At 45.0% G+C, this 14193-nt stretch overlaps 1 protein-coding gene across 4 annotated transcripts in view; it reads right to left on the reverse strand.

The window, feature by feature from the left end:
• The window catches only part of P4HA2 (prolyl 4-hydroxylase subunit alpha 2), a 285306-nt gene that overhangs the window by 240370 nt on the left and 30743 nt on the right, over positions 1 to 14193 (reverse strand). For 2 of the 4 annotated variants that reach the window (XM_078653103.1, XM_078653101.1), the window contains exon 2: positions 2584 to 2714. The exons of the other annotated variants lie outside the window; for them this stretch is intronic. The gene's annotated coding sequence lies outside the window, so the exon portion shown is untranslated. The remainder of the gene's footprint in view (positions 1 to 2583; positions 2715 to 14193) is intronic. 4 annotated transcript variants of the gene reach the window in all.

Below are 14193 nucleotides of genomic sequence, written 5' to 3' on the forward strand. Positions count from 1 at the left end.
TATTTATCTGTTTTCAAAACCAACACATAAATAAAAATGTTGTAATTTACAATGCCAATAGCTCTAACTTTTGCAACTGCGAGACCGTTGCATTGTAAATGCTTGTTGAGCATGTGGTGTAGCCTGGTGCTGCAAGGGACACATTTCAGGATTTCTGGAAGTCTGTGGAACAATTTCTACTTCACAGACGGCTCAAGTGTACATTGTTGCTTCAAGTAATTTAATGTGTGATTGGACAGAATATTTGTTGAGCACATCTTTGCTGTGTTTTCTTATATGAATCCAGGCGAATGTGAATTTATACAGTGAAGTGTGAGTCAGAGTGAATGTCTGGGAAGAGCAGAGCGGTTCAGTCGTCTTCACATGAAGTTAGAGAATGAATCAGATCAGATGTGGATAGTTTTCCCAATTCTTAAAAGTCCTTGATCCAAAACCTGAACACAAAGAAAATGGGTACCCCCTACTTGAGCTACTGGGGAGTTGGGTCCATCCAGCTGACAAGCCTGTAAATACTGATTGCAGTGGCGGCTCCTGAGCTAAGGCGGAAGAACGTCACCCAGTGCTTTCAGCAGTGCAAATAAAGGAAAAATAAAATGATAATTACTCGTTATAGTTACCATTTTATTTTTTCCAGCTGCAGCAACTTTGCGGGCGGGGCAAGGCTGCTTTCCCATAGGGGGAGGAGTGGTGGTACACTGTAAGTGCGCACGAATGTTTGGCCAGCCGACTCAGGCCGGCCAAACAGTGATGCACACTTTGCATGTTCTCCACCCATATGCCTAGGCTCCCACTCCCTGGCTAAGCGCCGAGCCTGGATGCTTCCTGTTCCGGCAGGAAGAGATGCTGTGAGATGACTGAGGAGAGATGCCGTGAGGAGGTAAATCTATTATTTTTTTCTTAACCCCGCCCTCCACCGCGCCACCCCACATCCGTGCCTGCCGCCATTGACTGAATGTTCTTTGACTAAATGAGAAATGCTCACAGTGCCTAGAAAAGGTGGCTTTGGGGTTTAGATAAGGGGCCTTTGGTTCCTGGAAAGAGTTCATTACATGCCTATTTCTACATCAGCGGTGTCTTTGGATTGATCATTACGGATGGGGGACAGCGCATGCATTGAGATGGGACACTGCACAATTCAGGAACACTGCATTCTGGCCCTCGGTGCAGTATGTGGAGCCAGATTGATCTGCAGTTATGGATGTCTGAACGTGCCTGCATCACCAATTTGTTTGCCAAGTTTTCTAAAACTATTTCTGTTACTAATTAACAGACGTCAGACACTGCATATGATATTTTTATCTTGTCTTTGATGTTTAAACTACATGGCACAAACAGGATGTTCTGCCAAAATTTGGACTTTTTATATATATATATAAACATTCACAAACAATCCATGCTTCCGCGGATAGAAGAATTCAGAGAGCATAGTTCATGAGACATATATAAACATGACAGCAACAAAATCTAACTGGTTTACATGGTGACCGGCTGCGCATTTGAGGAAGTGTCAATGGACATACAATGGTGAATAGTGTAAAACACCATGAAAAGTAGAAAGGCTGATCAGGAAATATTTATCTTACAGCACACTACTAATGGCCAGAATATAAGCGGGGTGGGAGCACACTGCCTCACCTCCCAGCACAAGTTATTTTGAACTGTGTACTGCATTTTCCAGGATGCAAAGGGGTGAACTGTGCTGGAACTGTGAGACAGTGTGCTCCCAACCCCCAATCTATTTAAAAGGCTCCCTTGAGCCAGCAAGCTGACAAGCTTTGGAGATGCACATGTGTGCCTCTGAGTGGTACTGTGACCTGAGAGAAACTTGGCAAAATTTGCACCAACCCCAGATGATTTTTCTTTGCTCTCTAATACTGCTGCTCTCTACTGAAGGCGGGCTTAATCCAGAAACACGTGTCTAGAGATATACAGCAATGTCTGCACCAACTTTGGTGAAAAACTCCAGCTAATTTTGAAGTTATTTTAAACTGTGTACTGCATTTACCAGGATGCAGAGGGGCGAACTGTGCTGGGACTGTGAGGCAGTGTGCTCCTAACCCCCATAATGGCCAGAATATGTCAACACCACTGCTGCTGGCCCAGACTCACCAGTGCAAAAACTGCATCGTGAACCTTTGGGTATCAATCTGCATAAGGAGACGCGTCAGAAAAACACAGTAACACTAACACAGAAAAACAAGGCATCCAAAGACAGAAAAACAAAACAAAACATCACTCCCCACTTATTTTTAGTTTTTCTTTAGATGTCTTAAGACACACGTTTGGATGTTTTTACTTTTTAAAAACAGGTTAGAAGGTTCATTTATCCTCCGCAGCTTAAAGCAAGAAAGTGAAACTTTTGATTTTACCTAACTTCACAATCTTTTTAAAATATAACTGGAAATATACATAACTGACCAGCAATATATTTAAAATATAAATGTAAATATATTTAACAGGCCAGAAAAAAATTATAAATTATCAAACGTTAGTTAGGCAGTGGTTAAGTGCCCTCATTGTGTCAACGTTCAGGTAACAAATGTTTAGACAAACGGAAATGAAACATTTACTTTTGAAACATACCTGGTGGAGCCGGTTTCTTCGCACTCTACCAAGGCTGACACAGGGAAGCAAAGTAAATTCGCCCGAACCAGATTTGATAATGTGGGGAACGGGTATTAAAACCTCAGTCTCCTGGTTCAACAGCTGACAGTCTAGGAAATTGCAATCAGACATTGAATTACACAAAAAACAATCACAGAGGTAAAAGAAAGCAAAGTCAAGATTCAACAAATGGTGTGCCGGCAAATCAATTTTTCAATGGCTGTGCTAAATGCACAAAATGCAAGGATGGCCTAGTGTTTAAATTCAACGAATCTTGTCTAATTCTTCAAATTCCATTTTTAATAGACGTAGGGTCAGTGAATCCCGGCTTAAGCAAACTGTAAATACTTCTTAAAATAGACAAGTGATCTATTACTAAACACTATTTCATATCAAACATAAAGTCCCTTTACAGAGTGTGCAATTACTCCTCGTGGTGAGACCAAGGGAGCATGCAAAATCAGAAACAAATGCTAACTGCACACTGGCAAACCATACTTAATATCAGGAGAGACGTTTCCCTAATTTTAAGCACTTCAAAATAGCCAGGGTAAACTTGATCCTGGATAAAAGGTCAATTTGAGGGAAGATGGTGCTACAGACAACATCCATGAAAAGAAAACAGGAGACCTCCAGACAGTGCTGACTCTGAGCATCCAATGACAAATGTGATTGCTTTGAGTTATGACTGAGAAATATGGACCTCTTATATTGAAGTCCTAATGGAATTGAAGTCAACGGTCACCTATCCAGTGTGAACCAATGAATATTAGAACATTGCAGTAATAAGTGCAGGGTGGAGCAATGGCGGTTGCACTATGTATGCACATTAAACAATTTTGGTCTTAGCGTTCATAGGGAGGAAGATTATCATGAGTTAGTGACTGGCATGTAAAGTGCTTTGTAGAATTCTGCTTTAAAGGCAGAACATTATGCCAGGCTTTTTGGTGGCAGCTGTGTCGTAATTTGGCAGCAACTAGGTTAGCATTTAGCTCAGCTACACGAACTTTCATCATTAAATTGACCATACTTGCGCGGGCCATTTTGAATTTCCTGGCTTCCATTTTCAATGAACATGCGGCCTCGTGGTTAGCATGCCCTTTTGTCCTTCCTCTGTACCAATGACCATTTAACTTGCCCAGCAACAGGCTATTTTTAGCACTGGTCAAAACTCACGCATGCGTACTCAAACATTTAGATTAGTGATGGTCACCTTTCAGGAATGTTCTCTAAAACTGACCAGTGGTACTAGACTCCTCCCACATGTTGGCTGTGTTTTCAAAATGCCCTTATATGTACCTAAACTGTTCAAAGTATACCGCCTACCCTTTTTATTGCTGTAAAACTGTATAAAAGAGGTCGCGCACCGATGTCCGGGGTGATACTTCTTGCATTACCGAAGGGTGCTGTAGGATTGTACCACCACCCCATGGGGTCCCAATAAACTTGTCTTTTGCATTTCCAGTTTCCGTGCCAACTTCTATTCTATGGTGTTCGAGAGTTTTTTGCAGAGTATGTAGACCTGACGAAACCCAATACCACAGCTGTTGGGCACCAGAAAGCAGTGTTGCCAGAGCACCATGTGGCCTAGAGCTCCAAAGAGTGACGGGACAGCATGGCAAGTGTTTCGGTGGAGGAAGTCAGAGTGTGCATCACACTGCTGGGCAAACTCATCTGAGAGAAGACACTGCAGAAACAGAACAAAAAAGAGCCCAAGGAAGAGAGAGGAAACAGGAAAAGACGAGCAGCCTCTATTACCAATGCAGCACACATATACAGTGGACTTCTAGCAAAGTCACTGAGGAGGCAAGAAATGGAGGAGGAAGTTCCAGACCAAAAAGGCAACAGAATAAGGAGGGTTGAGCCCTAAGACGCTGAACAATGAATGAAGATGTAAGAAGAGGGGGAAGGGATGAGGAAGGACTTAGTTTCACACAGAACTAAGAGGAGAAAACAGGTAGAAACTGGTAACAGTGACCCATGTGCTTATAAGCATCAGATTCTGTCCTGCAAGGTAGTATTTAAGAAATCTTCAACAGCGAAAAGAAAGCCCTACTTAGCAGACAAAAATGGCAATATAAGCCACTCAATGGGTTCTTTTCAATATTAAAGACAAGCAGTGGGTATAACAGGATGACAGTGACCAGCACCATAAAAACCATCACAAATAATAAACCAAGCATTACAAGGAGTGTAGCGATTTAAAAAATAAAAATATCAGCATTCATCAAAAGACTCATTAGAGATCCGCAGGGATAAAACAGAGCGATCAGTTATTAAGAATTCAAGTATTGTCATTTTCTTGGAGCGATTGTTCAACAAGTTTCATAAATTTTTCAAATCTGGAGTTTAACTGTCGGTATTTGCCGTGCAGGTAGTAGATTGGAGGCATGTCTGATAATGTAGCAGATTAAGGGGATTGTGGATAAACCTTTTACGTTCATTTGTAAGTGCCAGACAAGCACATAAGATCTGCTTTGTGTAATCGCGCATAATATTACAGAGCCTGCACCTAATTGTATCGGGATGCCAGCCCATGGTGTGCTTGATCTTTTTTCGAAAAACTTCAAACCAGCAATGCAGTAACTTAAGTTTTATACTGGAAGAGTAGTATTTACTTAAGTAAGATTTTCTACAATTTGAAGTGTAAGCATTTATGATGACCCATGCATTCGATTTCTTATTAAACACTAGATTAGCCTCTCTGGGCAAGAGATTGTATTAGGATTTTTATTAACACTTTAAAAAATAAATTAATACTTGTTTTGCGTCCAACTGTTCCTTCATATCCAAAGTTTCATGGGCCGTTTGGAGGTAAGCTCCTAAAGGGTTACCCTTATTTTGTTTTGTTTTTCCAATGTCTACCCACAAATAATAATTTAGTGAAAAAAGCAACAATATTCTTCAATTTGTAACAATCCTTTATAAAGCTGCTTAACATGCCCAGGACTGACTTACCTGTCCAAATTAAAGTACGTATGTGGTGTTTAGTGTAATTATGTGGGTTGGATTGGATTTGTTAGCTGTGGAATTGTGTGGTGTGAAGTGAATTTGTGTAGTGTAATTATGTGGTATGGTGTGCTGTAGAATTATGTGGATAGAATTGGAAGCAGAGTCTGGGAAGTCCTCATCAGCTGTGGGGCATCCATTTTCCATACCCAGAGAGACAGGCTTAAATTCTTCCTGATGGGGCATTTTCTTATCCACTTTGGCTTTGCCTCAAGGCCCAGTAATTGTCCTTTAGGCCCTCAGGTTACTGGTGGATTGGCTCCTGTCAATAAGTGGTGTTGTAGACTTATGTAGATGTTCTGTGGTCACAGCCAATAGAGTTGCCACTACAATTAATTGTGAAGGAACTCTCCAACCCCAGCTCCAACATCAACGACATCCCGCCGTCGCAAGCCCTGTGCGACTCCCTCGCCACCTTCTTCCACCGCAAGATAGCAGACATCCATGACAGCTTCAGCACACAGACAGCCCCAACAGACAGCAACACAACAGACCCTCCGCACACCATCGACTACGACCCCCTGCTAGCCTGGGCCAGCGTGAGCATCGATGACACCATCAAGACCATGTGCACAATCCACTCAGGCTGTCCGTCAGACCCATTCCCGCACCACGTCTTCAACAGAGCAAGCAGCTCCATCGCACCCCACCTGCGCAGCGTCATCAATCTATCCCTCAAGACCGCGACCTTCCCGAGATCAACGCCCTACTCAAAAAACCTAAGGCAGACCCAAGAGACCTCAAGAACTTCCGGCCTATTTCTCTGCTCCCCTTCCTCGCCGAGGTCATCGAGAAAACCGTCAACAGACAGCTAACCCGAAGAAAAAAGAATCCTGGACCCTTCCCAGTCAGGGTTCCGCAGCACCCACAGCACCAAGACTGCCTTCATCGCTGCCACCGACAACATCAGTACCCTGCTGGACAATGGCGAGACCGCAGCACTCATCCTCCTAGACTTCTCTGCCGCCCTCTACACCGTCTGCCACCGCACACCACGCGCACGCCTCCACGCCGCAGGGATCAGAGACAAGGCTCTGGATTGGACCACCTCCTTCCTCTCCGGCAGAACCCAGAGCGTCAACCTCCCCCCATTCCATTCCAAAGCCTCCGAGATCATCTGTGGCGTACCCCAGTGATCCTCCCTCAGCCCGACGCTGTTCAACATTTACATGGCCCCGCTCGGACACATAGCCCGACAGCACGACCTCAACATAATCTCCCACGCCAACGACACTCAGCTGATCACCAAGGACCCCATCCCCGCCAAAGCCAACCTCGACGAAGGAATGAAGGCCATCGCCGACTGGATGAAGACCAGCCGTCTGAAGCTGAACTCGGACAAGACGGAGGTCCTCATCCTCGGCTCTAACCCTTCAGCCTGGTACGACTCCTGGTTGCAGACGGCACTGGGGGCAGTCCAGACACCCACCGACCACGCACGCAACCTGGGAATCATCCTCGATTCAATGCTCTCAATGACCAAGCACGTTAACGCCGTCTCCTCCTCCTGCTTCAACACCCTCCGCATGCTTCGCCAGATCTACAGATGGATCACGACAGATACTAGAAAAACAGTCACCCAGGACCTCGTCAGCAGCAGACTCGACTATGGAAATGCCCTCTATGCGGGAGCCCCGACCAAGCTTATCAAACGACTACAACGCATCCAAAATGCCTCGGCACGACTGATCCTCGATGTACCATGCCACAGCCACATCACCCCCACCTGAGAATCCTGCACTGGCTCCCCGTCAACAAGAGGATATACTTCAAGCTCCTCACCTACGCACACAAGGCACTCCACAAGACTACCTCAACAGACGGCTCTCCTTCTACATACCCAACCGCCAGCTACGCTCCGCCGACCTCTCACTTGCCACCTTCCCGCGCATCCGAAGAACAACCATCGGTGGGAGATCCTTCTCCCACCTCGCTGACAAGAGATGGAACACCCTCCCACTGAGCCTACGACCGACCCAAGACCTGCTGACCTTCAAGAGGATACTCAAGACCTGGCTATTCGATCAGTAGCACCACGCCCACCACCCCCCACCCCACCCCAAGCGCCTTGAGACCCTCGCGGGTATGTGGTGCGCTTTACAAATGATTGATTGATTGATTCATCAGATAGGTGTGAATTATTGAGCATCAAAGTGATTGTGGGCCTGCTTGCCCTCTCCCCACCCCTGGGTTACCTGCAATGAGGGTAATTGCACAAGCAGGTGGTACACAGCCCTGTTAAGTTCCTCTGAGTACGCCTCTGGAGTGGATGGTAGCCAAGCAGCTGATCCTGTCCCACTAGTGGGGCAGGGGAGAGCCGGACCTACTGGACACAGCCTATATCCGACAGAGGCCATGGAGACTTTGTGCCACTGGGTGGGGAGCTCTGCGGTGGTAGAGGGAAGCCCTGTTTCACCTTCCCACATCCGGTGTGCTTTGCCTGACCATGCAGAGGCGTGTCTCGAGGTCTGTGTTTACAATTTCACCTAAGATATCCACTATATAGGTATCTATTGAGAATCAATTTCTGGCCATTATTAGTGAAAAGAGGTAAACATAAGCGAGGTAAAAAATGTGTCCATTAAGTAAATAATTGAAATGAGCGCCAGAAGTCCCAATTATTTTGAACTGCAGTCCTGAGATAATACCGTTGCCCGAGAGGCTGAAAGAGCTGGTTATTGTGCATCTACCACCCTAAGAGACCTGGGGCCAGATGTAGGTAAATCATATTTACCGACTCTTAAAATACCGAATTTTACCGATTCGGTATTTAAGAGTCGGTAAATATGAAGGGGGGAGATGTAGGTATTTCCAGATGTTGAAATACCGAATCTCGGTAAATACCGAATCGGTATTCCCTATTGATTCCTATGGGCTTTGAAGCCCATAGGAATCAATGGGAAATACCGATTCGGTAATTACCGAATCGGTAAATACCGAATTCTGCAAGGGTGCAGGGGGTGTCACTTTGGCACCCTCTGGCACCCCAAAAATAGGCATGTGCGCCATGTGGCACACAGACATGCCCTAAGGGCATGTCCGTCTGTCACATGGCTAGGTGTGCATGCACACATGTGCATGCACACCTGAATTCGGTATTTTAACACCCAATTGGATTGTGTGTTAAAATACCGAATTTGTAGGGCCTGTGGGACTCAGAAGAGTCCCACCTACATCGGGAATTTACCGAATCGGTAAAAAATACCGATTCGGTATTTTACAGAATCGGTAAATTTACCGATTCGGAAAATTTACCGATTCTGTAAAATAATGCCCCTACATACCAATTCTTGAATACCGCTCGGTAACGGCCGAAAATACCGATTTTCGGCCGTTACCGACCGACCTACATCTGGCCCCTCGACATTTAGGACCTTTAATACAAGTGATCCAGATTTGATTTAATCAAGTAAATACTGATACATGGGCTGTGGTGTTAATACCTGGGTATGCCCTGTATACGGGCGTGCGAGTTTCAGACCTCGGAATGGGCATGATGTGATAATTGCCTGTGGCCCCCTCCACACCTGTTCCGGACATGCTGAAACTCAGGAATTACGTTGTTTGCCTGTATCTATTTATGCCATATTGTATATGGTACAAACAGAGGTGGACGAGCCAGCAAATTAACAGGGCGAGCTGAGCTATGGGTCTGGCTTGGCTCTTTAAGTCACTGAGAGAGCCGAGCCTTGAAAATGATTGCCTTGTAAATCATACAACAAACATCAGATAAAATAATATTACGTCAAATCACAGTTCAAAAATGCGGCTTTCTTTCGCATGTGGAACCTTTGACATTAATATGTCCAATAAAGTAGTGCACTGAGAAGTACTTATTAAAAGTGATAGTTTTTAAGCATGAACTTAGAACCTTTCTGTCCCCGCCCTCGCCCCAACCCGGGTGAAAGCGCCATTAGTGAAGTACGAGGCAAAACAGTTGTCATGTGCAACCTGTATGTGGCTGAGATTCTTGTAGATAATGGAACATTATAGTCTTTTAAATCATACACAATATATTTTTGTACAGCTTATATTTGTAACACAGGATTTTAAAGGTACTTTCAATTTGCTATAGTGAAGAAAAAGGAGGATCTATAAAATAAAATCTTTGCCTACGATCACTGAGTCTGGTTAAGGCGGGAATCTGATATTGCAGGTTTTCAGGTTTCACTTTGTACAAACCAGCCACTAAACAGATCTCTATTTGTGTCTCCTTCGTATCTCAAATATTAGTGCTTTATTTGACCTCTTTCTGCATGAAGGTAGATGAGCGATGGTGCAGGCGGAAGCAATATTAAAAGCTGAGCTCAAGGTTCCAACAGAACGTCTATCAGAACCAGGCTTCCGGTTTGCTCTTTCAGTGGCTCACCTACCTCTAGGTGCAAATTACACATGCAATAATAACTAGAAGGTTTATTCTATATTTGACTCTGCTGCCTGACACGAAGCTTTTCCTTGCAGCACAGCGGCCGGGCTTGGCTCCGCCAGCTGCCCGCTTCATCCGACCGGCCGGGCTTTGCTCCGCCGGCCGGACTACATCCCCCAGCATCCCTAGGGGGCAACGAGCACGCCTGAAACAGCACGCCAGGAGGCGTTTAAATCACGGGCAGGGGCCGAGTTCCCCGTTTGTTCTATATTTGACTCTGCTGCCTGACACAAAGCTTTTCCTTGCAGCACAGCGGCCGGGCTTGGCTCCGCCAGCTGCCTGCTTCATCCGACCGGCCGGGCTTTGCTCCGCCGACCGGACTACATCCCCCAGCATCCCTAAGGGGCAACGAGCACACCTGAAACAGCGCGCCAGGAGGCGTTTAAATCACGGGCAGGGGCCGAGTTCCCCGTTTGTTCTATATTTGACTCTGCTGCCTGACACGAAGCTTTTCCTTGCAGCACAGCGGCCGGGCTTGGCTCCGCCAGCTGCCTGCTTCATCCGACCGGCCGGGCTTTGCTCCGCCGGCCGGACTACATCCCCCAGCATCCCTAGGGGGCAACGAGCACGCCTGAAACAGCGCGCCAGGAGGCGTTTAAATCACGGGCAGGGGCCGAGTTCCCCGTTTGTTCTATATTTGACTCTGCTGCCTGACACAAAGCTTTTCCTTGCAGCACATCGGCCGGGCTTGGCTCCGCCAGCTGCCTGCTTCATCCGACCAGCCGGGCTTTGCTCCGCCGGCCGGACTACATCCCCCAGCATCCCTAGGGGGCAACGAGCACGCCTGAAACAGCGCGCCAGAAGGCGTTTAAATCACGGGCAGGTCCCTCGTCCCGCGAGGACGCGCGCGGGACGCGCCGGACCAAGCCCGAACAAAGGGCGGGCCCTCTGTGGCCCTCGGTGACTGAGGTAGGCTGGGCTGGGCCCGGTTATTTTTCATTCGGTTCAAAAATATACGTGTTGTATCTAAAACGAAGTGTCACCACGTGAAGTTAAAGAATAGTTGTCCTTTGCTCCATTGACAGTTACCCGAGGGCAATCGCTTACTTTCCTCCATATTTAAACCTTTTTTATGGTCCATTAATATTTTTAATCACACTTCCTGTGGATATATACTTTTCCATCTACGACATCGTTTGGAAAATCACTTTAGAGGATGACAAAGAAACTTCGTTCTGGGAGATTAGTGGGGGGAAGGACTTGTGCCAACCCCCTACGAAATAAATCAGTGAACAATCCATTACTAAAGGGACAATGTCAGCTTTTCAATCTGTGGGAAAAAGCAGTGGATAAGAAAGTATCTGTGGTTGAAAACGATAGCTCACTTTCTGTCGCACAGGTGGGCCCAACTCAAGTGGTTGATGATTTGGTCCCCCTCTCATTAATGACAGACCCATTCCAAATAGAATCCACGGCGAGGACCAGCCTTGCACATCCCGAGGCTGATGGTGTTATTGAGCTTCAAGTTCCTCTTATGGAAGGAAAACAAGCTAACAATTCTCCAGTGCCACAAGCCTCTACAACGTACGTTAGGTCGGGTGGAGATCCCTCATTGTCATCCATTGACCTCGAACTTTGTGGCCGTTATGTGAATGCAGGAAGTTTGAAATCTTTAGATGCCACTAAGCCATCAGTGGGTGCCACCACATCTGGGTTATTGTTATATAGTAGCACTCCATCCATAAATGTGCAGGACATGTCCGCGTTGTTAAATGTGTCTATGAGCCCGGAGCTCAATTTATCTGGAATTTGCCCTTCTGCTGCTGCTGGCGAAAAACCTATATCGGAATCTCTGATTGCCCTGGAACATTTGTTATCCTCCATATTATGTCTTTTGGGCAAATTTGTGGGCAGCTCTGATTGTATCTTGGATTCTGTCACTAAAATACTGAATGCAATGCTGCAAAAGGCTCCTGAAATGAGGAGTGTTCCCTCCACCGCGGCCGATATTAGCTTGCCAACGGGGAATGCAAATGCGCCTCCAGAGAATTCTGGTATAAAGCCATCAGTAATAGTTCAAGAAAATAAGGCTACGGCTCAGCCAGTTTCTGCAGCGACTAATTGTGTAAAGAACTCCGATCTGGAAATAGAGGAAGAAAATCTGTCTGCTTCAGTCTGTAAAGTAGTACAGGAACTATTCCCAATTTTTATCCCGGAAAAAAAAGGGCAACAAGATGATGATCGAGAAATAAAAGAAAAAACTTGCAAACATAGAAATGATAAAGGGAAAAAAAGGAAACCTCTGCGCAAATACAGGAAGAAAAGACAAAGGCGGATAATCTTCCAAAACGCTATTACTTTAACTGACAATGAAGATAATGCCATTGACTCTAACCTGGTGACCACAAAATTGGCAAATGAGTCCTGCCATACAGAGATCATTTGTAACACTCTGCCTACGACTGTGGAAGTCTTATCTCAGAATGGTGGACATGGGCTGACGGCCCCTCCTGTGGTAGAGACAGGGAGCACTATTCCGGTTGAACTGGGGGTTCTCAACCCTTTGGCTCCCTCTTTCGCTCCTACAGATGGGGTCGGTGTATGCCCACTCCTCTCTTCCCAGGCAAAAACATCAATGTCTTATGTGGACACTTTGGTTTTGGACTTTTTCCCTTTATTTGATGTAAATTTGCCCTTAAATAGATCATGGCTGCTTAAATGTTTTAGTGACTTGGAAAGTCTTCACCTTATTCAATCAAGTGATATTGAGTTAGTTACTTTGTTAGGTGGAGATAGTGTATCAAGTATAAGGGTCAAATTCTACTCCAAAATCATTGTAAATCTGCTATTACAGCAAGCGGAGAATTTCCAATGTAGAGGTATTGATGTTTTGCCTATTTTTAGATCTGATAATCCCTCGCCACCGCATAGGATGACCCAAAAGGGTGATAAGCAAGATGGTTTTTTTTTTCCTTTTAGAGATTTAAAGATTTTGGTCTCTAAAGGGAAACGTTCGGTCTCTCAGGCATCGCTTCCTCCACTAATCCAGAACTCTTTGCCATCAGAGGATAATCATCGGTGGAACTGGCTGCATAGTGCCCTATCAACTAAGAGTACAGATAACTCCAAATTATTCCATCATCTTTAATAATCAATTGAAAATTATCTCCTGGAATGCAGCTGGGATACATAGTAATCCAGAGAAACTTGAATTTTTATTCTCGCTGGAAGCAAATGTGATTTGCATCCAAGAAACATGGTGTACTGATAATATCTATGTAGGGAAGGATTACTATGTATTGGAAGCGCCGGCTGCCCCATCCAAGAAAGGTCATGCCAAAGGGGGAATCGCTTGTTTGTTATCTAACAAACTGCATTGGAGATTCTCGCATTATATTGACCCAAGTAATCTTTTTCAAGCTATAACAATAGCTAATCTCCCCAGTTCTCTAAATAAGTCTGCTGTCGTAATCATTAATGTGTATATTCCTCCAGAAGAGCGTTTTAATATTTTATTGAAGCATGTATTTCAGTATATTGGACAGATTAAAAATGTTTCTACTCCACCCGAAGTTATCCTAGTTGGAGATTTGAACTGTAAAATTTCTAATGCTAGTTTAAATCTATTTAGAAATAAACCCAAAGAAGAGGCATATTTTATCCCACAATCCCTCTTTCCAGACAAAATAATAACTAACAAAAGAGGGAAGATTCTGCTGGAAGAATTATCGGCAGTTGAGGGAATTATTTTAAATGGGAGATTTCCCTCTGATGTGCCCGCGAAATTCACTCATAGGTCACCTTTTAGTACCTCAATTCTTCACTATGTGATCTCAGACTATGACATTTTCCCATGTATCCAGGATCTTATGATAGCCCCTACATCCTTGAGTGACCACAGCATAATCATTATAACTCTTTCTTTAAAACCTCCGCCCACTGAGTCTTGGTCCCTTAATAACAATGATGTTACTTTCCATGGATCTTCGGGTAGATGTTTTTGGAACCCAACTGCCATTATAGGTGTGCATGGTATCTTATGCAAAACTATATTAGAACTAAACGACTGGTATGGGTCTGAAATTGTTAACTTTGAAAAATTTATGAGGAAGATCATTTTAGATGTAAAAAAGGTTAGTTGTTCTAGGAAAAAGGTACTTTTGCCTAGTGCTCTGCGCATCCTGAATAAGGAAATAAATAAATTAGTGCGTGAG

Source organism: Lissotriton helveticus, chromosome 7, assembly GCF_964261635.1.
Source record: "Lissotriton helveticus chromosome 7, aLisHel1.1, whole genome shotgun sequence".
NCBI classification, from domain to species: Eukaryota; Metazoa; Chordata; class Amphibia; order Caudata; family Salamandridae; genus Lissotriton; species Lissotriton helveticus.